Source organism: Pogoniulus pusillus, chromosome 2, assembly GCF_015220805.1.
Source record: "Pogoniulus pusillus isolate bPogPus1 chromosome 2, bPogPus1.pri, whole genome shotgun sequence".
Classification (NCBI taxonomy): Eukaryota; Metazoa; Chordata; class Aves; order Piciformes; family Lybiidae; genus Pogoniulus; species Pogoniulus pusillus.
Window position 1 is genome coordinate 35587451 of NC_087265.1, and position 26360 is coordinate 35613810.

General features: G+C 43.9%; 1 protein-coding gene and 1 long non-coding RNA gene across 2 annotated transcripts in view; both read left to right on the forward strand.

The window, feature by feature from the left end:
• CARF (calcium responsive transcription factor) overlaps nucleotides 1-3772 on the forward strand; it is a 37997-nt gene extending 34225 nt beyond the window's left edge. The window contains exons 14-16 of the mRNA XM_064160951.1: nucleotides 1126-1243; nucleotides 1736-1789; nucleotides 3425-3772. The gene's annotated coding sequence lies outside the window, so the exon portion shown is untranslated. The remainder of the gene's footprint in view (nucleotides 1-1125; nucleotides 1244-1735; nucleotides 1790-3424) is intronic.
• A 1503-nt stretch (nucleotides 3773-5275) lies between these two features.
• Nucleotides 5276-7240, forward strand: LOC135187987 (uncharacterized). Its single transcript, XR_010307528.1, has 3 exons — nucleotides 5276-5362; nucleotides 6214-6341; nucleotides 6644-7240. It is a non-coding gene; the product is annotated as an uncharacterized LOC135187987 (long non-coding RNA).
• Nucleotides 7241-26360: the final 19120 nt, after the last annotated feature.

Below are 26360 nucleotides of genomic sequence, written 5' to 3' on the forward strand. Positions count from 1 at the left end.
GCCATGGTCTAATTGATTGGTTAGGGCTGGGTGCTAGGTTGGACTGGATGATCTTGGAGGTCTCTTCCAGCCTGGTTGATTCTGTGATTTCTGTGAGTGGTGATAAACAACACTACTGTATCACAGAATGCATTAGTGGGTTTTTGACATCTAGGACCTCATCCTGTTACAGTGGAGAAGGAGTTTTAGAAGCATGAAAACTTTTTCTGTACAAATACTCAGTGTACTTGTCCTAAGGAGTCTTCCCTAGACAGAAAAATAGCTGCACAGGATTGCATGGGAGTAATTCCTGCCAGTACTCTGATAGTCTTTGCTGAATAGAGGAATCCTTGCAAGAGGCCTGGGGCAAAACTCTTTATAGAAAACATTACCTTAATAGTTTTAGTGACATATGCATATGAGATTTTAGAGATCACTAAAAAAAAAGAGACATGAAAATAGTTGTTTGCATGTAGTTCTTGAATACAGTTTTAATTACAATGAACTGTGGTTTTACTACAACCATTTGTTGCTCTCTGCAATGAAGCTCAGTTGGTCATTTGCCACATACTGGGCTTCTGTTAATGATGGCCTGCCTCTTTTAAACAAGGGCCTGCTGTTCTAGGCAAATTAAGTTTCTCTCTCTTTCTTACTTTTTTTCTAGTACAGATTGGTAAGGCTTAAAGGAGGGTAAAAGTCTGTAGTACAGTGCTTTAATAAGAGTTGATTTCTGGGTCCTCAGTATGAAGCAACTAGAGAGCAAAAGCTGTCATACTACTGCGTATGCCATTTGATCATTTTTCTAAGGTACTTGGATTTCTACAGCAGGACAGTGTCAATACAGCATAAACTGCCACCAAAGTACTGTTAAAAGTTAGGTTGATAGCTTAGTGGCTCCAGGGAGGATCAGAGACTTGCTTCTGCTCTTGTAGAGTAGTCTTTGTCCCTAGATGTTGTTTAAAATATGATTGGATATTGCAATCAAATGGCAATAGGAGAGCCAGAAACAGGGATGTGTGCTAGCAAATGAGTGGGAGAGGGAGAAGTTCAGTCCTAGTGCCCCCATTCCAGCCTAACATTCTCTGTGCTAGTCCTGAATGCAGCTCTTGAGAAACAGTGATGATTTGTCTTTGTGTTCTGATGTAGCTGTTCTTTCTACGTGTCCACTTGAGAAGTTGTACAAGCCTGCAAGGGACATGGAGGCCACGAAGATGTGCAAGACCTTGTGGAAGAACCTGCAGGAACAGAATAGAGGAGCTGAAAGGTTAATGACATGGCTTCTATAAAACCTGCATTCTTTGGTGGGAGGAAGAGAACTTCTCAATGAAAAATAAAAGTAAATCTTCCTTTTCAGAAGTACCAGAGGTACTGTGTAGCTCTGATGTGCTTGACCAGATGCCTAATGTTTGGAGAGACCTCAGTATTGTTATGAGTATGTACTGAAATGCTAATGAATACTTAACCACTCCTTACCACCTTTGCATGTCAAACTGAAACTGTGGGCATTTGGTACCTTCTCATCTTTGTATTGTCTGTGTACATACTCTTAAATGAAAACTTGTTGAAAGAGTGGAGAGCTTTTGTCTGAAGTCCTGTCAGATGCTTATTTTTACAGAGTAAGCTTTAACCTGAAGTGGGTAGTGTTGTATTTCTGCAGAGAATGTTCTCATGAGGAAATACTAATGTATACTTCTAACCTTGTGATAACCTCAAACAACCAAAACATTTTACAACTTTTTTTTTTCTTTTTGTCCAGAACAGGAAGAATTCCAAACTGTCCTTCAAAACTACCATGTTCAGAGCCTGAAAGGTTTGGCACTTTTCTTTCTCTGTAGGTGATCTTTCATCTGTGCGGCAAATCACTGTTCAAGTTCTTCAAGAACAACAACAACAAAAACAATTCTAGAACCAAACTCAAATAAGGGAAGAGGATCAGTAGGAAATAGAGATGACACCAGAATCCTTACTTACTCTCTCTCCCATCACACTTCTCATTTGCATAATCTGACCTGATCACTTGACAGTGTGTTAACAGTATGTGCAGACCATAGTTTGTTTATAGGACAAGGGAGGTTATTCTGTCCCTGTGCTCAGCACTGGTCAGGCCACACCTTGAGTCCTGTGTCCAGTTCTGGGCTCCTCAAATCAAGAGAGATGTTGAGGTGCTGGAGCATGTCCAGAGAAGGGCAACAAAGCTGGTGAGGGGCCTGGAACACAAACCCTATGAGGAGAGGCTGAGGGAGCTGGGGTTGTTTAGCCTGGAGAAGAGGAGGCTCAGGGGTGACCTCATTGCTGTCTACAACTACCTGAAGGGAGGCTGTAGCCAGGTGTTGGGTAGCCTCTTCTGCCAGGCAAACAGCAATAGAACAAGGGGACACAGTCTCAAGTTGTGCCGGGGTAGGTCTAGGCTGGATGTTAGGAGGAAGTTCTTCCCAGAGAGAGTGATTGGCATTGGAATGGGCTGCCCAGGGAGGTGGTGGAGTCACCGTCCCTGGAGGTGTTCAAGCAAAGACTGGATGAGGCACTTAGTGCCATGGTCTAGTTGACTGGATGGGGCTGGGTGCTAGGTTGGACTGGATGATCTTGGAGGTCTCTTCCAACCTGGTTGATTCTATGATTCTATGTCACTTCAGGTCTAGATATGGCAAATTTTCTGTGTGCTTGGAGCTTGCATTGGTTTAATGAAACCTGTGGTGTCATAAATACTGACAGAACCTTCAGGTGTGAATTTGGCCTTAATGTGAGCCCTGACTGACCTAACCCTAATGTCAGCTAAGGACAGATTTTGAGGCTATGCTCATGTTCCATGGTACTTTTTGAACAAAAGAAAAACCTTCTATTTCTTCAGCTCTCAAGAGCTGTATTTGTGTTTCTACCAGATGCACAGCTGCTCTCATTTATGGCCTCTAGGATGGTTCATGGATTTCTGCTTTCCAGTTTAAGGGAAGATGGAGGTTGCCTTGTGTTAAAATGTAATGTACAGTGTAGATAGTTGAAGTGAGTTGGGAACACCTAGATCAGTCACCCTCAAGCGTGCTGTAATTCAGGGATGGAAGCTGGTAGGAGGAGTAAGCAACAGATGAATGTAGTGATAAAAGCAGGCATCCTTGCTCTTCATGTAGTATCCTTCTCACACAGTACCTTTTCTTAAACAGTATGAGAGAAACATGGTCAGCAGTGGGAGGAAAAGAAATCTTTTCCCCTGACTTACAGTTCAACAGTGGTTTTGTGAGTTAACCACACATTTGGCCTATAAGTTATCTTCTGTCCTAGATCTAAGTGTGCAGTGTTTCATTCCCAAAGGACCATGCTAAGAATTCAGTTGTGCTTTGTCAGATTGCTGTTCCTTTAGACATAAATGTAGCTTTTTCTCACAGATGTTTCTCTTAAAGCTACAATTAAATGGGAGAGAGAATTTGAAATTAATTGTTTATGTTTCTTACAGATTACACTCTTCAGTTTTCTGAAGTGTGCAGGTGTTCCTTCCTTGGCTTCTACTTGTAGTTCTTAGTTTCACTATGTGTTGGATGTTTTCTCAAGATCATGTACCTCTGAGAGTACTCCAAACAACCAGCAAGGGACCAGAGCAGAGGAGTGAAGATGAAGTGAAGTTTGTAAACAGCTGCTTGCAGAAGCTGAAAAGCTCTCTAAAGCACAGCTCAAGACTGCAGTTTCTTCTGGCTGAAGTGGTTCACTTTAAATGGTAAATGTTGGGTTTTTTACATTTTTTTAATTGTTGGTTTTGGTGCTATTTGTGCTCTGAGCTCACACTTAATAAAAGCTGGTGTGGTAATCATGTGTATTTGCCTTTATCTTCGGTGCTTTCGTTGTCCTCTGGATGCAAAGTGCTTTAGCAAATCCATTCTTGGTTGTTGACAAAGCTGTTACCACATCTGAGGAGTTTTGTATGGGGAAGGAGATGGTGAAAGTGGTAACATTCTTGACTTTTTTACCTCTGCTGTGAACAGCTGGACTTTGAGTCCAAAGGGGTGGCTGGACTTACCTCTTAATAGGTGTGCCAGCTGTTGCTGTGGCGATAGGCCAGACACCAGCCCCAAGAGCAGCCTGTCTGCTGTAGGTCCAGCTGCATTCTATGTAGCAGCCAGACCACATGAATGGGACAGTTTCTTTACATGCAACAGACTCTTGAAGATTGAAAGTGGCAAATGCACTGAACTAGAGACTAGCTCTATAGCTCTAAAACATGACTGCAGTCACAAACTTGATCTCCAGGGGGAGCACTCAGCATAGCCAAGGTCACAAATCTTATCAGGAGATGTCTGGTCGGGTTCACAGGTGTCTGTCACCACTTGTCCTATCTTCTCAAGTTGTGTGTGGAGATCCTGTGTAAGATTCGGGATATGAAAGCAGCAGTCTGTACTGGAGAGGTTTACATAGCTGCAAAGTGCATTTTTGATGTAACAGCATTAAGCCCAATCCTGTGAGGTTCTGAAGGGTCATTTTTGAAGTAGCTTGTAACTGATTGTTAAGCAACTGTAACCTGTAGCATCAGCTAACATGTCTACTTGATAGGCTAATCCTACTCATCCATAGTTGTGTTTCTGTAGTAGACTCAAACTGCCAGAATCCTCCCATTTCTCTGGTGCCTGCTCCTGGGTCCTGCCACTCCTCTATGTCTGCCCTCCAGGGCTATTTTTGCCTGCTTCGTGCAAGCTGCTGAGTGAGGTCAGACAGGAGTCATTTTCTTGGTTGGGACATAATGTTAGCAGTCCCAGACAATCCAGCCCATAATGAGGTACATATTTTGCCATCATTGTAGGCCCAGATGGAGCATTATCAGAGGCAGCACAGCAATCATTGCATGGTGTGAAGTTTGCACTTAACACCTCATCTTTTATGCTGTGATTCCAGTGTTGACAACCTGGTTTTAGGGTGGTATAAATTGTCCAGTAGTATTTAATCTAAACCTGTGTAGATTGAATCTATCACATTTTGGCAAGATTATAATGCTGCCATCTTTGATACTGGGGCAAAGACCAATGGATCTTCACTCAGACTCTGCTTCTGCTCTGGTCACCAGTTCTGTGCTCCTGACAAATATAGGCCATAAAATCACTTCTCCTTGACCTCCACGTGCGGTGGGGTTTTTTTTGGTCTCTTACCATTGTATTCATACACTTCCTGGGAGTGGGGGAAATGTTGTAACACGTTCTCATTGGCCACTTTTCTGCCTTTCTTCTTTGCCTTTTATTCAGAGCAGCACAGCAGCAAATTTTTCTCTTTTTAAAAAACTACTCTTTTGTACTCAGTTTTCCATGTTTGAGGATGAATTTCCTGTTTCACTTGGGGAGGGAGATCCTGGGGTGTGCTCCACTGCCTCCATCATTCCAGAATGAGAAAGGAACTTCCTTTAGAAGATAAGGTATGTATGTGGGTTCTTACACCTCCTACCAAAGGTTTCTACCAGTGGTCATCAAGGATGTCTAGGCAGCATACCAGGTGACATCTTATGCTTAAAGGTTTCTAGCAGGGGCACTGTTTGGAATACAAAAAATGATAAGTAACTTCCTAGCGTTACTTTAATGTTTCCCCCTTTCTCCATGTCTCACTATGAAAGGAAGATTGTCTGTTAAAGGAGCATGGTGAATTGTTGGTTATCTGTAGGGAAGACACAAAGCTATTTGTCGTGGATAAAGAAGACTTCTTTGATAATAAATGAGATGAGCTACAGAAAGAATTGCACCATCATAAAAACTTCATCAAGCAAATTTTTCCTATGATATCACCCACTTTTGATTATTGTCTTATTGTTTACTTGTTGTATAATCTTTTCTATAAACTTTCCTGGCTATGTCAATACCATAGAAGAAGTGCATACAATAATTCTCTTTTCTCCCAAAGTTCTGTGAAAGGGAAATGAATTCCACATTTTGCAGCTCTTGGGGACAGCCATGCTTGCTTAGCCACCAGATGCTCTGGAAGAATACATGATTATCCATATGCCCTAGCTATTAAAATCTTTTTGCACTGAAATACTCTGTATATTCACGAACTAGGATCAGGTGAAGAGAGTTTGGCATTGTAATAAAATAAAAATGAAACAAAACACGACGAATAAGCAAGGTAAGCAAACCACTCTGGAAACACATTCAGGAGCTCTGCCCTGGGGTTTATCGGTTGGGGTTGTAAGAGGATGAAAGTTTTCATAGTGAAGTGTATTTTTATCCAGCCAGTTCAATCTGTGAAAAAAGAGTCTTCACTCCTTTATTTCAGACTTGGGAGTTTCTTTGCAAAATTATCTGAAACATTGGTAGCTAATAACTGCAAAATGGAAAAGCTCAACTGTGGACAGATAGTAACGAGAGACTATAAAGTCAGACAGGATAATTATCATTAGTAAGGTAAGATCTTTCAGGCTAATACTTTCATTGGTATGCTGACAATTATTCTGACCTTGCAAAGAAGAGTAATGATTATAAGCCACTGCAGAGCAAAGTGAGAAATGAAGCACTTTGTTAAATACCAGTCTGTGGTAGCTTTGGTTTCTGTTGGCTTTGTCATGTCTTTACTCAGTGTTCAGTTCCGTTGTGTACCCAGCTTAGGATCTATTTTAACTCTTATGTAGAATTAAAATAAGTTAATTGTTAACATGTCCTGGGTTAACACAGCCTGTTCTCACAAGCCCCTTTCTCTTCCCACACAGACAGGTGGGAAAGTAGCACACACAAACCTATCTGGGTTGATAGAGAGTTGACCTAGAGAGTTTTGCTGAAAATGACAAAATGCACAGTTACCTCAGCCTGTTTGCAGAAAAGTGCAGCAGAAGCAGCAGCAGAAGCCAGTGACCTCCTCCCACTTCTGACCCACAGCCTGCCCACTGGAAAAGACCAACACTCCAAAACCAGAAACCAGGTGCAGCAACCAGAACAGGAAGCATCTCATGTTGCAGTCTGAACTCCAAGCCCCATAATACTTTGCTCCAGCCAGCACTTTCATTTCGAAGCTGGCATGATGGCAGCATGGTATTGGATATTACCAAATCCAGCTCAACCCCTGACATGAGTTCTTTGTGGCAAGATATAGGATTTTTCATGTCTTTTCTAACAAATAGTTAAAGTATTTGTATATTGCTGGTAACGATCAGAAGACATTTGAGAGAAAAATCTACATGTTCTATATTCACTTTTTTATCTGTGTTTTGCTTCTGGAATTGTTGAATTCCCATTTCTTTGAGATCAGTTACTAGCAATAAAGAGATTTTTCAAATCAGCCCCTAGGTTCCTGACTGCAGCAGAAATGGCCCAGGTAGGAGAAGCGTAACCATATTTAATTGTGAGTGGCTGGAATTTCTGAAGAGGCACTGTAGCCACCTCTGCATGCACAAAAACATCACTTTTGGGCCAATAATGTTCTGAAGATTAACGAAATTTCCATGTATGACTGGCATCATACACATACATAGTATGTTGGCAGGCAGCAGTGCTTCCTACTTTGTCTTGAGATGCCTAGAACACTTTGTCTTTGTTATTTAGCATCTCACTGCTGATGATACAATGAAAAGTCCACAATAAATGGCTTTATTAAGACCATAAAAAGGGGCAGCAGCTGACATATTTCAATTCTTTTCATGGTGCAATTTGAAATATTTGAGGAGTAAAAAATCTCAGTTGTTTGTGGTAGTCTTGGATTTTTGTTGGTTTTGGGTTTTTGTTGGTTTTGGTTTGGGTTTTTTGTTTTGTTTTTCTCTATAGCATCATGTTATGTTTATCTGGATGGTTTTTCTAAGGTCCAGGATCAGTAGTGTTAATGATATTCCAGATTAATGCTGCTGTTTGGGGTTGCTCTGGGGTTTTTTTCTTTCGATTTCCAGTTGCCGTAACTTAATTTCTTCCAGGGAATTTTGTCCATACATTCCAGTGGTCATGCTGTCTCTGGGATGTGAAGTACTGTAGCCTTATTTGCTAATTTAGTCAGAAAATACTTGTCTGTCATTATTTAGATGATTTACAGAAAGGTTAGTACAGTTGGCTTCCTAGACAAAAGATAGTTTTCCAGGGATGGAATTATTTAAGGCTTCTGAGAAGCCCACACTGGCTTAAGATAGTGAGTGGGTGAGGAGATATCCCTCCAGAGGTACTGTTGAGAACTGTGTTTTTTTTTTCCACTGGTACTTTTATTTTTCATTATAATAAAGAAATATGTCTGTGTCCTTAACCATATTCACCTGTGTTTTCTTCTGTGGAATACACCTTTCATGTAGATACTGCGAGTCTTTTTTGAGATTGCAGTATGTGTTCATGTTTGCATTAATTGAATACACCTAGGAGTCAAACTAAACAAAACCTTTTGTCTCTTTCATTTCAGGTGGTAAGTTTTGTGATACGATATTTAAAGTATGTTGATTGATCTTACCTGTAATAAATGCAATAATTGTTGTAAAAGTTATGCTTCTGGGTGTTCAGGAGGTTGATACTATTGAAATGTGGCAATCAGGACCATAGCACTGTGTTCTGAACATGTCCAAGGTAAGATGATTAAAGTTTTTAGTGGTATTCCAGAAGCATAATGATCCTGTAAAAAGTGATCCTATGGAGAGGAAGATAGCTTGAAAGAGGCTAATCCTGGAGATTTTCCTGGACTGTCTATTTGTGTAAGCTACTTGTGGAGAAGTCTTATACATGAGGAATACAGGTCTGGAAATTTTCTCTGCTTAGATGAGAATCTGTCCATGACCTTGGCTGAGATTGAGCTACGTGCCATGTGGAGGATGCTCCAGTGTAAATGACACTGTTTAGTCTGTGTTGAACATGTATAGAGTACTCTAGCAAGACAGACAAAGTAACTGTAGCTTCTGATTATTGCACATCTTTATCCTCCCATTAATGCAGAAGTCATTGAAGAGTATGAATTGCAAGGAGTGTGCTGTACAGTGCAAGGTGTCTTGCTGTAGACTTTACAGGGTCCTGTTTTACTTGACCCAATTTTGTGTTTGAGCAATTAGCACACTTCTAGCATGCTTTTGTCTCAGGAAAAAGAAAAAACAAACCACCCTTATCCTGAGAGTTTTCTATTTAAATGTACCCAGAGAGACACTAAAGTCTCTTACCTTGTACATTGAAAGAAAAATGAAAGTGATGAACTTCAAGTGTCTGGAATAACTGACATGAGATTCTGCAAGAAATTTGGGACCTAATTATTCACAAATGCTGGGTATCTGTAATGTAGGTGCTTAAAGCAGCAAGTGCAGCAAACTGATCTGACCTGACCTAATTATAGTATATTTAAGAGTCTGCTCTTTCCTTGGAATGTCTATTATCTGCTTGAAAACCTTTTGTCATCTACAGGGTCAAGGAAAAGAGACAGATTGAAGGTGCTACTGTTTGTTAGCTACATAACAATGGAGTGTTGACTATCATGCCTACATCCAGCAGATGAGAGAACAAAGGACATAGAAGATGGATGTGAGCCTCATTTTCCTTTTGGTTGTCCCCATATTAGATCAAAAGACTTCTAGCAGTAGTGAACAGCATTGCAAGAGAAAGCAGGCATGGAAGCCCAGTGACAGAAGCTGATAGAACTCCTCTAAGTCATCCAGCTATTTCTGTAGCATTTGGATGAGAAGGCACAGTTTGGAAGGAATATGTTTTGTGAGAGACTGTCTTTCTCTTGTTCTTGGCTTTGGAGATGGAGGGGAGATGATGGCTACCTAGGCCAATAGGTTATGATAGGAGGTGGGTGTTGGACTGCTGTCTGCTCAGACAACATTAGTAGCAGTTCGTCTAAGTGTTGCCAGTTGCTTTTGCAGCAGGTTGCTCTGTATACATTGAGAGACAGCAAATTTAGAAAGCAGCTCTATTACTATAGAGGCTGCAAAACCCCTGATGTGTGTCTGTTTAGCCTCACACAACACAGACAGTTACATATATTCATTTTTTATGAGAATCATTAGTTGATAATAATTTGCTCTAAACAACTGTTGGCACAAAGCCACTTTCAGTTATCATGTGAAAAGCAGAGTTTGTTTTCAGGTGGCAGCTCAATGAGACAAGAATGGCAGAAACTGTGTATAGTATATGCAGCTGTTTTACAGTCATTTAAAAATACATATTTCCTGAAGTATTAGCTAACTTGCTTATGCCTTGAATCACAGAATCATAGAATCAATCAGGTTGGAAGAGACCCCCAAGATCATCCAGTCCAACCTATCACCCAGCCCTATCCAGTCAACTGGACCATGCCACTAAGTGCCTCATCCAGTCTTTTCTTGAACACCTCCAGGGATGGTGACTCCACCACCTCCCTGAGCAGCCCATTCCAATGCCAATCACTCTCTCTGTGAAGAACTTCCTCCTAACATCCAGCCTATACCTACCCTGGCACAACTTGAGACTGTGTCCCCTTGTTCTATTGCTGGTTGCCTGGCAGAAGAGGCCACCCCCCACCTGTCTACAATGTCCCTTCAGGTAGTTGTAGACAGTAATAAGATCACCCCTGAGCCTCCTCTTCTCCAGGCTAAACACCCCCAGCTCCCTCAGCCTCTCCTCATAGGGTTTGTGTTCCAGGCCCCTCACCAGCTTTGTTGCCCTTCTCTGGACATGCTCCAGCACCTCAACATCTCTCTTGAATTGAGTGGCCCAGAAAGAACTTCAAGTGTTTCGTATGCCTGTTACCTTCTGCTTCTGTGCTGAGCACCCAGTCATTGAAATCTGCATAATAAATTAGTCCTATTCTCAGAAATGTGACAGAGCAGAATACAAGCCTGGCAAGTATTACAGAAGAACTAGGGGGGTTTGTTCTAATTAACTATTAACATTTAAGAAATGTTAATAAACCTTCTGGTTTTATTAACAGTGGTCCGTGACAGTCTTTGTCATTGACCGATGGCTGTGGTCAGTGAGAGTCTTAATTTTACTTCATTGACTATAAAGTCAGACCCTAGGAAAGGGTCTGAATGGTTTGTGAATTATTAGTGACTCTACTGCTTTCTTCAGTCAACATAAGAAAGATGTTTTCAGGTTGCATCAGCTAGTATCCAGGAACTGTTTTGTTCTGCAGAGGGATTGCAGTGGGGTGGCCCATGCAGTCATAAACAAGAGATGAGGTTGTGCATGTAAGACATCAGAAAAAGTATCGAGGAGTGAAAGAGAGGCAGTGACAAAGCTCTAAATGGAGATGAGCACTAAGCAATGCCAACATTGTAGAGGCAGTGACAAAGCTCTAAATGGAGATGAGCACTAAGCAATGCCAACATTATTAGGCACCACTTCTTCTGGAGCATCTGCACTGTGCTTACCTCAGCCTGGCTTTACCCGGTTCTCCACATCAGCTGGTTTCCCTGCACTTCATCCTTTGTGTCTTTTCCTCCCATGCTGGCAGCAGGGAGGCAAGGCAGGAGGGCAGTTGCTTCTCTTCTCCCTCTGTTCAGCACCATTCTGTTCTTCTCCTAAGAGCATGCACAACAGACTTGCTCTTATATGTGTATCATTGAGACTGACCACAACACGAGGACATGAAAATAAAGCATCTCAGTCTATAGGAAGGGAGAAGCAAGGTTCCAGTACTTTCAGTGCCACTTATTCAGCAGTTTGCAGCATGGGTGAAGTCTGTAGCCCTCCCGGCAAGATCAGACTAGTTTGGATTTAGCAAAGACCAACTCTTCTTGCACTAACAGCCTCTTCAAGACTAAAACGTTGTAGTGAGGTTAATAGGTGCTTGATCTTTCTGGTAGCATGAAGGAGCCCTCTTTGCCTCACAGACATGTGATGTTTGTCAAGGACAAGCTTTAATATCAAAGACAGGACAGCAGACACTAGTGCAGAGTACTTGTGACAACTAAAATCAGCAATGCCTACCTGGATTACAGAGTTAAGGCTTTCTCCAGTGCAAGGGAGAAGAGACTCTGTAAGTACTGAGCACTAGTTTAAAGGTTGGTATTGCTTCTACATATTATTCTGGCTTGAAGTTTTGGGCAGCAGCAATGTTTAGCTGCAGATCCTTTTGACCTTGACACTCTTTTGTCAGAAGTTTTGCCTCATTCTATTTGACAGTCTTTGCTCCCTCTGCTTTTTGAGAGAATTGCTCAGCCACAGAGCTGCCGAGGCCCCTGGCACAACACCAATGCTGTATCCAACACAGCAGACATACAGTCTTTAGCACATGTTTGTGCTTGTCATCTCCCGTCCTTGAAACCATTCCCAGCTGCCACAAAAAATGTATTCTACATGTCTTCTTTCCTTCTGTTTGGGAACAAGACTTGCCAGCACACTCTAGAGGTAAGATGTAAACCCTAGGAAGGGGATCCTTTTCCCACTCCAATAATTGACTCAAGGGACACCATTTAGATACCGTTGGGGAAGAGGAGGACTTGAACAACCAAAGGAATCCTCTGTTCTGCTCTCAAATGCTATAAAACAGAAGTAATTACTACAGTCTCTGAATACTGTGGCCTGAGATACTCTAAAGGATTCTTTCACACACCCATCACCTATTACCTAACTTCAATCTTTTCTGTTCTCTTTTTACCTCCTTCATGGTAACAATGAGCGCAGTGGTTTGTTTCCCTCCATATAAATCTTCATGGCCAGAATCATCACCTTCCCAGCATACACTGTCCTCCTGCAAAAGCTGATGACCAAAATTAACTTCTGCAGTTTGTACCTGTGTTTCAAGATCCTGCTTTTTTCTGTTCTGGGGCCATATTTACCTCTTAATTCTTAAGGTGCCAGTGCTTAGCTGTGTGTCTGAAGATGTGTAACAGGTGTAGGAAGAACCAAGAAAAGGAGCAGAATTCCCTCATCTTACTGATATTTTCTTATAACATTTCCTTTCTGTTCCTTAGGATGACAAAGGTACCAGCTGCATTAATCCTTTTCGATACTAGAGGGAGCTCATGGCTCGAGAAGTCAGAGTGAAACACGGTATCTTGGACAATTCTCGAGGAAACAGGTGAGAAGTGCATTGAGGACTGTGAAGCACCTTTGTCCGTCACTGGCAAAGCTACAAGGGCTGAATTCATCACTTAAGAAGTTACACATGGCTTTCAGAGATACTCAGATAATGAATGCTGTAGCTGCAACCTCTGTATCTGAACACCTCTCTGTCGTAGCTGGATTCAGCTTCACAACTTCATCTGTGGAAATAAGTCTTCTCATGTCCCCACTGATATAGGGGGGGACTGTAACACTGCATTCATGGCAGTGCAGCTTTCAGGCTCTACCTGCCATAGCCATCTCAGCAGCATCTGTCTTGTACATAGGCAGGAAAACACCACATAAGTGTTCTTGGGAAGTCTTGGTGTGCTGCATTTCTGCACTCAGACAGGTCCTTAAGACACAAGCACATGCCTGTCACAATACCTTCTCACCCACCCTAGCAAGACTTCAGTTGGGAGAGGCTGCTGTGTGAACAAAGGTAAGAGATATGCTTCATAAGCCTTTTTGTGTTGTGTCCTCTCCTCATGTCTGGCTCACCCAGCAGGAGTCATGAAGCTGGGAGGAAGCTACGGGGCAGAGCTAAGAGTGCCCACTGTCTCAGGGTAGAGAGAAGCTGACAGCAGGCGCCTCATGTTCATTCCCATGAGATGCCATTCAACAAAGAACTGTTTAGTGAGTGTGAGGCAGTGAAAGGCAAATGTGCCTTGGACTTGTTGAGGTCTTCTCTGGCACAATGATGGCTGTGTCAGTCTGGAGGACTTAAGGCATCTCAAAAGCATCTCAACAAGATAAACAGCCAGCAGTATGCTGTAAGAAAGCTGTAACTAACTGATCAGATGCGAGAAACAGCTAACTGGGTATTCACAGAGAGCACTAGCCAAACCAGAAGATTAATAAAGGAAGATGGCAGTGTTTGTACCCTGGGAAAGCCCCACTATGGAAAGGAAGTGTGCAAAGCATGTAAGCAGCATGACAGTACTGCTGCATGCAGAGACTGGGTGATGAGAGTGCATGCACATGTGAACAGATGTGTGCAAACATGCTGAGTGTATGTATTTATATGTATGTATTTATGCACAAAGAAGTATTCCACGGGGAACTTTTCAAAGCACCCAAGAGACTTGAAAGCACAAGGTAACACCCTGAAACACTGCCTGACTTTCGCCAGCAACCTGCTTTTCTGCACTAGGGATCTGGCACTGTGACAGAGCAGTGGAGAGCAGATTAGCCAGGAGGAGCTGCGGTCTTTGGAGGCTGAAAAGCAGGCACGTTTGAAATGGGGTAGCTTAAATACTTCAGTTGTAGTAACTTTGCATAATCAGAGCAAATTTAATTTACAATACAGCCACTTAATTGCTCGGAGTTCTTGACATGGGGACTTCTAATCCTAGTGAGTACTACCTGTATCCTATTTAATTATATTTCAGCAAATTCTTATTCCTTTAGAAACAGATCTGCTGTCACTGTGATGCTCAATAAGGTTGCTGAAAATGTCAGGGCAACAGTAAGTGGACAGTCATGTTCCTTCAGTGCCTGAGGCAAAGCTAAATTAGCTGCTCTGATGAGTTCTGGCAAGCAGGGCTCTCGTTTGTGCAGAGGGAGATTGCTGGGACCAGCAGTGACACACAGACACTCCGTCAAGGAGTGCTGGTGCCTTGTGTAAAGGCAGATTTGTGATAGCCATCTCCTTCTCGGGCAGCTGAACTCTACTTCTAACAGAGTTTATTCTAAATGTGAAGTGTTCAATGCAAGGTAAACAGGTGCAGTGCCACTGGATGGAAATGCAGGGCTTCTTTGACCCTTTCCAGTTTGAGGTTGAGAAGTGGTCAGTGTCATGATTTTTCTGTTTACTTCCACATCAGCAAGGAAGGAGCAGTGTCTTTCTGAGTGGCTTTTGGGTCTGTAAGGCCATCCACAATATAAGTGGAAGCCTTTAGCCTGGACTTTGCTATAACAGCCATGGGGGGAGGAAGGGAAATGCAATATATGAGGTAGGGAGGACCATACAGACAGGTGGATGTGGCACAGAATAATCACTCAAGTGCAGTTACACTAGGGGTATTTCAGTAGACCATTACAGCCACAGATATGCTGCCCTACTGGAATAGAAGCTGTACAGGAAGCCATACAGGTGGACTCTTGTGAAGAGCTGAAAATGGAAAGGCATTTCAGCATGCTGACCTCATAGATATCACAGTATCACAGTATCATCAAGGTTGGAAGAGACCTCACAGATCATCAAGTCCGACCCTTTACCACAGAGCTCAAGGCTAGACCATGGCACCAAGTGCCATGTCCAATCCTGCCTTGAACAGCTCCAGGGACGGCGACTCCACCACCTCCCCGGGCAGCCCATTCCAGTGTCCAATGACTCTCTCAGTGAAGAACTTTCTCCTCACCTCCAGCCTAAATCTCCCCTGGCGCAGCCTGAGGCTGTGTCCTCTTGTTCTGGTGCTGGCCACCTGAGAGAAGAGAGCAACCTCCTCCTGGCTGCAACCTCCTCCTGGCCACAACCACCCCTGTGCTAGTTTGAAGCAAGCTGGAATGTTTTGGTAACAGAACTAGATAATGGGCAGTGAAATGAAAACAAGTGATGTCAACTTCTCTCATAGTCTCGCTGAGAACTCTGGGAAGAAGAAAAACACATTCTCCATTTTGTCTCTCACTCTTGCTTTTGCCTTAGACCTGGTCACATCTCATTAACCCTGCTCCTACTAACCTTGCTCCTTAACCTCTTGGCTGCACCTCTATTCTTCCTGAGAACTGGGGTAAGGTTGAGAGGGGCCGGGGGAGGTGTTGGGGTGGTTTGAGAGCCCCTCCTGGGGACTCAGGTTTCTAGGAGGGGAGTTGTGCTTTTGTATTGTTTATCCTTTGTATATTTCTGTATATAATTGTATATAACTGTATATATTGTAAATAGCTGCTTGTAAATTCTGCTAGCTGTAAATAAATTGCTTCATCTATATTCCCAGGGTCCGTCTGAGTTAGCTGGGGCAAATTCAAAAGTGTGGGGGGGCGGGGTAACCCCCAAACCATCACATTTTTAATTGGCTTTCCCAACGTGGGGCTAGAGATTTCAGTGAGTGGAAATTAGCTCTGGGAATTAAGATGAAGCTAATCAAGCAGCTATTGTATTTGGTTGGTGCATTGCTCTGGTCTGGTTTTGTTTTCTTGGTATTTAGCTGGTTAAAAGGTCAAATTGTTGCTTATTTCATTGATCTGGCTTATAATAAGGCTAAAGCTAAGGTTTCAGATATGTTCTGGAGCTGGGGTGATTTTATTCTTGGTTATGCTGGTTTTAATATCTCTGAGAATATTACCAAGGACATTACAGGAGCTCTGGTCAATAATGTGACAATCAATGGAAATTCTGCTTTAAATATGGCTCTAATGAGAGTTATTCAGCCTAAGACAGGAATTCCAACTGTTTGCCTAGGTACATGCTCGTGTAAAACTGTTTTTCTTCTCACAATTTTTAATATTTGCCTCATGATTTTAATATTCATATTAATTTTGGCATTATTGGTGAAAAATTCAAAACCAGTTTCTGTAAGAGCTAGGAAAAATTCTGTGTCTCAGAAGCAGTCTCTTTCACAGCAAAACAAGGGAACACAGTTGTCGGCTTCCCCCTTGCCAGCCTCTGCCCCTCCTTCTCCAAGTGCTGGGAACACAGCCAGTGTTCCTGCCACTAACGTAAACAATGATAAGGATAACCAAAACAAGCCACAGAGTTTAGCAGGAGCCTCAGGAGCACAGGCAGGTACCCAAAATCAGAATGTCCCTAGCAAAAATGAAAACAAGTCAGGGTTGGCAGGCATCCCAGGAGGACAGGCAAATAATCCCACTAATGTTAATAATACTACTAGTGCTGGTAACGCTAGCCCAGTCAGTCCAAATCCTAATGACACCAGCTCAGCTAATTCGAACCCCCAGCCAGCAGACCAGAACCAAAATCCTCCTGTTAAAAGCAAGGCAGATCTGAACTCAAATGCTCCAAGTCAGACCTCCAATAATTCAAATGCTCCAGGTCAGACCCCTAAGGATTCAAATCCTCCAGCAGACACATCCAAGTCTGTTGCTGCTCAGGCCTTTCTGGCACCTGCTAAGGCAAAAGCTAAGACAAAGAGTGGTTCGCAGGAGGATGTAAGAGATGGGACCTCTGGTGATCAGCAGCAAGAGGAGGAAGAGGAGACAGTTAGTCTGCGAAACCTTGTAGATGTGCTGAGACAACAATACTCAAGTGAGAGGAGCGCTGTGAGGTTAGCTGCCAGGAGAGAGGATGGTTCCAATGAGTTTAGGAATGCTATGAGGAAGATTGTGTTAGGCCCGGCACCACCAGAACAACAGGAAGAGGAGGAGGAAGATGACATCCAAGGCTCAAAGGATCCACTCAGAGAGGTCAGGGAAGTTAGGAAGGAATACACAAGGGAATCAGGTGAGCCAATCCTAAGCTGGCTAGTGAGATGCCGTGGCATTGGTGCTAATGCTCTGCAGGTAGGAGACAAGTCTGCCAAGCAGCTGGGACCACTCACTAAGGAGAGTGGAGTGGACAAACACCTGGCAAGTCCTCTTGGTAGGGTTAGCTTGTGGACACGCCTTTTGTTGGCTGTGGCTATGAGATATCCTTCCCGAGATGATTTGCCATGGGCTGCCAAGAAGTGGAACACCGTTGAGCAGGGAATTAAGCTTCTGAAGGAGTTTGCTGTGAAGGAAGTGCTTTATGGAGATCATGGCACTCATGAGCCTGACGATATTCCTTTGGGAACAGGTCTCATGAAGAAGCTTATTAAGCTTGCTCCTTCATCCTATGCTAACATCTTGGCCAGTAAGTTCCTAGCAAGGAGTGATAATGGAAGATCTTTCACTGTTGGTGAATTCACTGATCAGCTCAGGCAGATAGAGGATCTCAAAAATCTGGTAAAAGATACCATTCCTGCATCATCTGAATGGGTGCATGTTTCTGCAATCAGGAACAGACGCCCACCTCCTGCAAGGCAATTCCAGCCTAGGAGGAGACAAATTCCACCCAGACAGCAGCAATCACGTGCGTCACTGTGGATACTTCTGCGTGACACATATGGTGAGAACATGAACAAGTGGGATGGTAAACCTACTTCAGCTCTTTCAAAGAGGGTCAGGGATCTGCAGAGTGGCAGAAACAGAGGCAGCAATGCCAGGAAAGTAGCTGTCACTTCTTCAGCTCCTGAGAGCAACTGCAATTGTTCCAACAGTTGCAGTTCCTCTCACAACAACACCAATCACTGTGTACACCCTACATGCCATGTTCAGCATTAGGGATGCCCTGCCTCCAGCCAGGAGGAGGAAAGGGATAGTGGAGAGAACCGAATCTATTGGAATGTATTCATTAGGTGGCCTGGCAGTTCAAGAGTTCGGAAATACAGGGCTTTAGTTGACACAGGTGCTCAGTGTACTTTATTGCCATCCAATTGTAAAGGGACAGAGTCCATTTCTATCTTTGGAATCACTGGTGGATCTCAAGAGTTAACTAAGATACAGGCTGAGATCAGTTTAACTGGTAAAGAGTGGAAGACACATACTATTGTAACTGGTCCTGATGCGCCTTGCATTTTGGGAATTGACTTTTTGAGACAAGGTTGTTTCAAAGATCCTAAGGGTCACAAATGGGCTTTTGGAATAGCATCTGTAGAGATTGAGGATGATAAATTGAAATTGTCTGTTAGACCTGAACTTTCAGATGAATCTGCAGTTGTGGGACATCATCACATAGAGGATCTGGAAGTGCCAATTGCAACTCAAACTGTTCATCATAGGCAGTACAGAACTAACCGTGACTCTTTGTTGCCCATTCATCAGCTGATTCGTCAATTGGAGGGTCAGGCTGTCATCGAGAAAGCTCATTCACCTTTCAACAGTCCCATCTGGCCTGTGCGTAAACCTACGGGCGACTGGAGACTGACAGTTGACTTTCGTGCCCTCAACGAGGTGACGCCACCCATGAGTGCAGCTGTGCCGGACATGCTGGAACTCCAGTACGAGCTGGAATCGAAGGAGGCTAAATGGTATGCAACCATAGACATTGCTAATGCTTTCTTCTCTATTCCCATAGCAAAGGAGTGCAGGCCTCAGTTTGCATTCACCTGGAGAGGAATCCAGTACCAGTTCAATCGTTTGCCTCAGGGGTGGAAACACAGCTCAACCATCTGTCACTCAGTCATCCATAATGCACTGGAGAAAGGTAAAGCTCCAGAGCACATCCAGTACATCGACGACATCATTGTGTGGGGCCAAACTGCTGAGGAAGTCTTCGAGAAAGGTAACAAAATCATTGACATTCTGTTGCAAGCAGGTTTTGCCATTAAGAGAGACAAGGTCAAAGGACCTGCCAGAGAAATTCAGTTTCTGGGAGTGCGGTGGCAGGATGGTCGCCGTTACATTCCTCAGGATGTGATCAACAAAGTCTCTACCATGGCTGTTCCCACCAGTAAGAAGGACACACTTTCTTTTCTTGGTGTGGTGGGATTTTGGAGGCTACACATTCCTGGTTTCAGTCAGATTGTCAAACCTCTGCATGATGTGACTCGTAAGAGAAACAATTTCGAGTGGGGACCTGAACAACAAGCAGCCTTTGATCAAATTAAACGAGAAGTAGTCCATGCAGTGGGTTTGGGACCTGTGAGATCTGGTCCGGACATTAAGAACATTCTGTACACGGCTGCCAGTGACAATGGTCCAACTTGGAGTCTTTGGCAGAGAGCTCCAAATGAGACACGTGGTCGTCCACTTGGTTTCTGGGGACGTTGTTACAGAGGTTCAGAGACAAATTACACTGCAACTGAGAAAGAGATCCTAGCAGCCTATGAGGGAGTGAAAGCAGCTTCTGAAGTGATTGGAACTGAGTCACAATTGCTATTAGCTCCTAGACTGCCAGTTCCTAACTGGATGTTCAAGGGCAAAGGTTCATCACCACCTCATGCCACAGATGCAACCTGGTCTAAATGGATGGCTTTGATAACCCAACGAGCACGAATGGGTAATCTTGACCGACCTGGTCTGGTGGAGGTGATCACCAACTGGCCGGAAGGCACAGACTGTTCCAAACCACCAGAGGAGAAAATAACTCGTGCTGAGGAAGCTCCTCCCTATGGTGATCTCTCTGATCAGGAAAAGAACTATGCTTTGTTCACAGACGGTTCCTGTCGTCTTGTTGGGAACAAGCGAATATGGAAGTCAGCAGTTTGGAGTCCAACCAGGAGAGTTACCGAAACGAAAGATGGCGAAGGAGAATCCAGTCAGTTCGCTGAGGTAAAAGCTGTTCAACTTGCTCTTGATGTGGCTGAACGTGAGAATTGGCCTATCCTTTACCTCTACACCGACTCGTGGATGGTAGCCAATGCTCTATGGGGTTGGCTGAAGGACTGGAAGAAGAATGGTTGGCAGAGGAAAGGAAAGCCTATTTGGTGTGCTGATCTATGGCAGGACATTGATGCACGGCTGGAGAGAACTCCAGTGAAGGTGCGGCACGTAGATGCACACATGCCTAAGAGCAGAGCCACTGAGGAACATCAACACAACCAGAAGGCAGATCAAGCTGCTAAGATTGCTCAAGTTGACACCAACTCTGATCTTGACATTGACCTTGATTGGAAACACCGAGGTGAGCTGTTTTTAGCTCGGTGGGCCCATGACTCATCTGGACATCAAGGCAGAGATGGAACATACCGATGGGCTCGTGATAGGTCAATTGACTTGTCCATGGACGCTATCACCCAAGTCATCTATGACTGTGACATTTGTGCTGCTATTAAGCAGGCTAAGCGAATCAAGCCCTTATGGTATGGTGAGAGATGGTCAAAGTACAAGTATGGTGAAGCCTGGCAGATTGACTACATCACTTTACCTCGATCACGTTCTGGCAAGCAGTATGTGCTAACGATGGTAGAAGCCAGCACTGGATGGTTGGAAACCTATCCAGTTCCACATGCAACTGCACGTAACACCATTGTTGGTTTGGAGAGACAGATCTTGTGGAGACATGGAACTCCAGAGAGAATTGAGTCAGACAATGGTACTCATTTCAAGAACAATCTTGTGAAAAACTGGGCCAAAGAGCATGGTATTGAATGGATCTACCACATACCCTACTTTGCACCAGCTTCAGGGAAGATTGAACGCTACAACGGTTTGCTGAAAACCACCCTAAAAGCCATGGGGGGTGGAACTCTGAAAAACTGGGACAAACATTTAGCAGAAGCTACTTGGTTGGTAAATAGTAGAGGTTCAGTAAATAGAGCAGGACCTGCACAATCAGATTTGGTCCAAACAGTAGACGGTGATAAAGTTCCTGTTGTACGTGAAAAGAATCTGTTAGGGAAAACTGTTTGGGTATTTTCTCCTTCGGGCGAAGGGAAACCTGTCCGAGGGGTGGTTTCTGCTGAAGGTCCTGGTCATACATACTGGGTAATGCAGGAGAATGGTGAAATCCAGTGTATTCCACAGAGAAATTTAACTTTAGCTGAAAGAGTTTAAATTCAAGCTGTTATGAGTTTTCTGTTCTAGGTAACATCGGCGCCCAACACTGAGAGAATCTACGATAGAATCTACAGTACGTGAGCACGAACCCAACATCACCTGGAAGTCCCTGTTCTGAGCTTTTGAATCACCTACATCTGATTGAAGTGTGAACTGAACTTGTATATATTGTTTTAGTGTAAATATTGGTTTAGATTAGATTGGATAATTCTCAGCGATACTCTGAGCGAAGTAGACAAGGGGTGGATTGTGCTAGTTTGAAGCAAGCTGGAATGTTTTGGTAACAGAACTAGATAATGGGCAGTGAAATGAAAACAAGTGATGTCAACTTCTCTCATAGTCTCGCTGAGAACTCTGGGAAGAAGAAAAACACATTCTCCATTTTGTCTCTCACTCTTGCTTTTGCCTTAGACCTGGTCACATCTCATTAACCCTGCTCCTACTAACCTTGCTCCTTAACCTCTTGGCTGCACCTCTATTCTTCCTGAGAACTGGGGTAAGGTTGAGAGGGGCCGGGGGAGGTGTTGGGGTGGTTTGAGAGCCCCTCCTGGGGACTCAGGTTTCTAGGAGGGGAGTTGTGCTTTTGTATTGTTTATCCTTTGTATATTTCTGTATATAATTGTATATAACTGTATATATTGTAAATAGCTGCTTGTAAATTCTGCTAGCTGTAAATAAATTGCTTCATCTATATTCCCAGGGTCCGTCTGAGTTAGCTGGGGCAAATTCAAAAGTGTGGGGGGGCGGGGTAACCCCCAAACCATCACAGCCACAGATATGCTGCCCTACTGGAATAGAAGCTGTCAGATCTGCTGTCACTGTGATGCTCAATAAGGTTGCTGAAAATGTCAGGGCAACAGTAAGTGGACAGTCATGTTCCTTCAGTGCCTGAGGCAAAGCTAAATTAGCTGCTCTGATGAGTTCTGGCAAGCAGGGCTCTCGTTTGTGCAGAGGGAGATTGCTGGGACCAGCAGTGACACACAGACACTCCGTCAAGGAGTGCTGGTGCCTTGTGTAAAGGCAGATTTGTGATAGCCATCTCCTTCTCGGGCAGCTGAACTCTACTTCTAACAGAGTTTATTCTAAATGTGAAGTGTTCAATGCAAGGTAAACAGGTGCAGTGCCACTGGATGGAAATGCAGGGCTTCTTTGACCCTTTCCAGTTTGAGGTTGAGAAGTGGTCAGTGTCATGATTTTTCTGTTTACTTCCACATCAGCAAGGAAGGAGCAGTGTCTTTCTGAGTGGCTTTTGGGTCTGTAAGGCCATCCACAATATAAGTGGAAGCCTTTAGCCTGGACTTTGCTATAACAGCCATGGGGGGAGGAAGGGAAATGCAATATATGAGGTAGGGAGGACCATACAGACAGGTGGATGTGGCACAGAATAATCACTCAAGTGCAGTTACACTAGGGGTATTTCAGTAGACCATTACAGCCACAGATATGCTGCCCTACTGGAATAGAAGCTGTACAGGAAGCCATACAGGTGGACTCTTGTGAAGAGCTGAAAATGGAAAGGCATTTCAGCATGCTGACCTCATAGATATCACAGTATCACAGTATCATCAAGGTTGGAAGAGACCTCACAGATCATCAAGTCCGACCCTTTACCACAGAGCTCAAGGCTAGACCATGGCACCAAGTGCCACGTCCAACCTTGCCTTGAACAGCTCCAGGGACGGCGACTCCACCACCTCCCCGGGCAGCCCATTCCAGTGTCCAATGACTCTCTCAGTGAAGAACTTTCTCCTCACCTCCAGCCTAAATCTCCCCTGGCGCAGCCTGAGGCTGTGTCCTCTTGTTCTGGTGCTGGCCACCTGAGAGAAGAGAGCAACCTCCTCCTGGCTGCAACCTCCTCCTGGCCACAACCACCCCTCAGGTAGTTGTAGACAGCAATAAGGTCACCCCTGAGCCTCCTCTTCTCCAGGCTAACCAATCCCAGCTCCCTCAGCCTCTCCTCGTAGGGCTGTGCTCAAGGCCTCTCACCAGCCTCGTCGCCCTTCTCTGGACACGCTCAAGCATCTCATTGTCCTTCCTAAACTGGGGGGCCCAAAACTGAACACAATGTGGGTTTAGGTTATAGAACTTTACCAACATTACGTGTTGATGATTAGTATGGCTAACAACTCAGTCTAGTTTGTGGAACAGAAAATGCTATGATATACCCAGGTGTAGAGGGCTGAAGGGTTTCCTCTCAGTATCTTGCAACACCGTTGCATGAAACTAGATTGCTTAGTCTTAAAGGATGCAGTAAGTACCAGAAGATGCTGTTACTTGTTCTCTTATAAGGGACACTGTAGAGAATCCTCTGGCCAAGGCAGTCCTGTTCCTTTATCACCCAAACAGCAGTTCATCTCTGAGTTCCTGAGCAACTTAATTTCTCAGTGCCTATCAACACAGACTTTAAGTGTTCTCAAATGTATATTCACAGCAGTATTCCTACTTCTGAACAGGAAGAAGGAAATACAAAGACAGAAGCCACTTGCCTGAACCACACATATGCCCATGATGTTAAAGCACAAAGTCACTACCCTAATCTGGCCTTCCTGCCTTGAAACCTTTCCAAATGGGTCTGCATAGACAGGCAAGAATGTCACATAGTTGCTGCTATCCCCAGGGAGTTCTTGTGAGGTCTTGATCTACGTGGCTGCTGAGTGGGTGAGTACTTTTCCCCTGTACCACTCTTGCTGGCCAGGAGAATGGCCCACAGGAACAAAGAACAGAGAGCAAGTGCTGCAAGTGCCAGCTGAGGGCATTAGAGTGAAAAGGTTTTATTAATCTGGCAAAGCAAGACCTGTTTTGTAGAGTGAAAAGGTTTTATTAATCTGGCAAAGCAAGACCTGTTTTGTAGAGAAAGAAGAGCTGAAAGGATACAAAGACAAAGCAGGGAAGTTACACTGAACTAAACCAGGATATGCTTGCAGAGATTAATAGCTGCTTCCTGACTCATAATTCAATATGTCTTCTGCTTGCAGGAGTTTGCAAAGACACTAACAATGGTCTGGGAAGGCATCTTTTACTCCTTCTTACTCCTGTTCATTTAACCCTGGATTTCAAGGCACAGGTGCAATTGAAAAATGGCTCAGATCTACATTAATGAGCTCAAATACAAATCACAGTATCACAGTATTATCAGGGTTGGAAGAGACCTCACAGATCATCAAGTCCAACCCTTTACCACAGAGCTCAAGGCTAGACCATGGCACCAAGTGCCACGTCCAATCCTGCCTTGAACAGCTCCAGGGACGGCGACTCCACCACCTCCCCGGGCAGCCCATTCCAGTGTCCAGTGACTCTCTCAGGGAAGAACTTTCTCCTCACCTCCAGCCTAAACTTCCCCTGGCGCAGCTTGAGGCTGTGTCCTCTCGTTCTGGCGCTGGCCACCTGAGAGAAGAGAGCAACCTCCTCCTGGCCACAACCACCCTTCAAGTAGTTGTAGACAGCAATAAGGTCTCCCTTGAGCCTCCTCTTCTCCAGGCTAACCAATCCCAGCTCCCTCAGCCTCTCCTCGTAGGGCTGTGCTCGAGGTCTCTCACCAGCCTCGTCGCCCTTCTCTGGACACTCTCAAGCATTTCGATGTCCCTCCTAAACTGGGGGGCCCAGAATTGAACACAGTACTCAAGGTGTGGTCTAACCAGTGCAGAGTACAGGGGCAGAATGACCTCCCTGCTCCTGCTGACAGGACATAAAGCAAAACTGCACAGACAGTGCAGACCTGTTCATTGTTTTAGTGGAATTCAGATCAGATCTTGGTTAGACAGTTTAATTGGAAGTGTGACATCAGTTGAATGAAGTAGAGCAACATGGAAAGAATTCACTTAGACTCATTGTTAGCCTCAAATGCTATCAGAATTAATACATATACACACACACATATATATATATATATATATATATATATATATATAAAGGGAAAAGTGATGAGAACATATACCTGTACAAAACTATACATCTTAAAGAGCAAATCTAATTAGAAATGGTTTGATGAAGTCCAAGGTAGTCATTCCCTAAAGGAACTATACCTGAAGAATAAATTGGACAAAGACTTGCCGATGAGATGATGGCTCTCAGACCGAAGCCTTTGTTCCAAGACCTTGCTCACTGTGTTCCCATGTCTTTCATACTTGATACCTCGCCTTCAATTGTACTATTTTGGCTGAAGTTCCCTGAAATAGACCCACCAGCCTCTCATCACCCGTTCTGTCTCAGACGCTGCTGTGAGCCCTCCCTCCTACCACAACAGCACCTCACTTCAGCCTGCCATGCACAAGCTGCTCACTTCGTGGAGGGGTCTCAGAACTCCCTTTTGTTGTGACAAATCTCTGTCTGCCTTGGCCATCCCTCCTGTCTCATGTTGTAATAGCTTTTCCTGCAATACCTATATCTTCTAAGCCATGTACTAACTGCTGGTTTTGTTCACATTTTTCACCTCTCCATTTTTTTTGGATATCAACAGGCTCTCAACTATTTTGGTTTTGTTCAATTATCATTTTTGTTTGCAACAAGCTTACTGTGTTATCTCCTAGTAGCAAAAGGAAGATGATGTTTAAAGACACTTAAAAAGCAAAACCCATACAAAAATATACACCAAATTGTGTTTTTCTAGTAACCCATTGTTTTATGTATCGGTTTACTAATTCGTTTAGATTGCATAAGCAAAGGCAGTTCCTCTATATATGAAAATAATAAAGAAGAAAAAACAACAGAAACTGATTAATACAAAGAACAAAATGCTGAAAGTGGGACTGATTGTCTTTCAGAAGTGTGATCTTCTAGACATTTCAGAAGAGAGAAGGAATACCACTAATCTTAGAACACTGCAGTAAGACTCTGGAGAAAAAAGCCTGCATCTACTTCCTAGCTTTGTCATGGCAAAAATGATCTCAGGTATGTGAGATGGTTTGGGTGTTACCTGTCCGTCCCCATCCCGTCCCCCCCCCCTTTGGAAAATCACCCAGACTAGACTCAGCAGCTCTG